Source organism: Oncorhynchus nerka, unplaced genomic scaffold (assembly GCF_034236695.1).
Source record: "Oncorhynchus nerka isolate Pitt River unplaced genomic scaffold, Oner_Uvic_2.0 unplaced_scaffold_812, whole genome shotgun sequence".
Lineage (NCBI taxonomy): Eukaryota > Metazoa > Chordata > Actinopteri > Salmoniformes > Salmonidae > Oncorhynchus > Oncorhynchus nerka.
Window position 1 is genome coordinate 89,754 of NW_027040442.1, and position 401 is coordinate 90,154.

Genomic DNA, 401 nt, shown 5'->3' on the forward strand with positions numbered 1-401 from the left:
TGTTCATGGTAAGAAAAGAAATTGGGAAGATTTGGAAGGATTCTGTATGGAGGAATGGTCTAAGATCACTCCCAATGTGTTCTCCAACTCATAACACCTTTTAGAAAAAGGCTCAGTGCCATTATCCACACAAGGTGAGGTATTGAAAGGCGTGTCAATTTTGACCCCGAACCTTTAGAGAGAAAAATATTACTTGTTAAACACAATCCCTTTCTCTGAGCCATATTGTATTAGTAGAAAATCATTTAATTTCACCATTTTGTTTGAGCATAAAATATAGCTTTGCGTCTTGGAATGATTTATTTTATAACATCATTTTTACAAATCTTTATCAGGGTGTCAATAATTTGGGACCCCGTTGTATCCTTCACAGTTAGAGATATGTTGAACCTGGATCATCA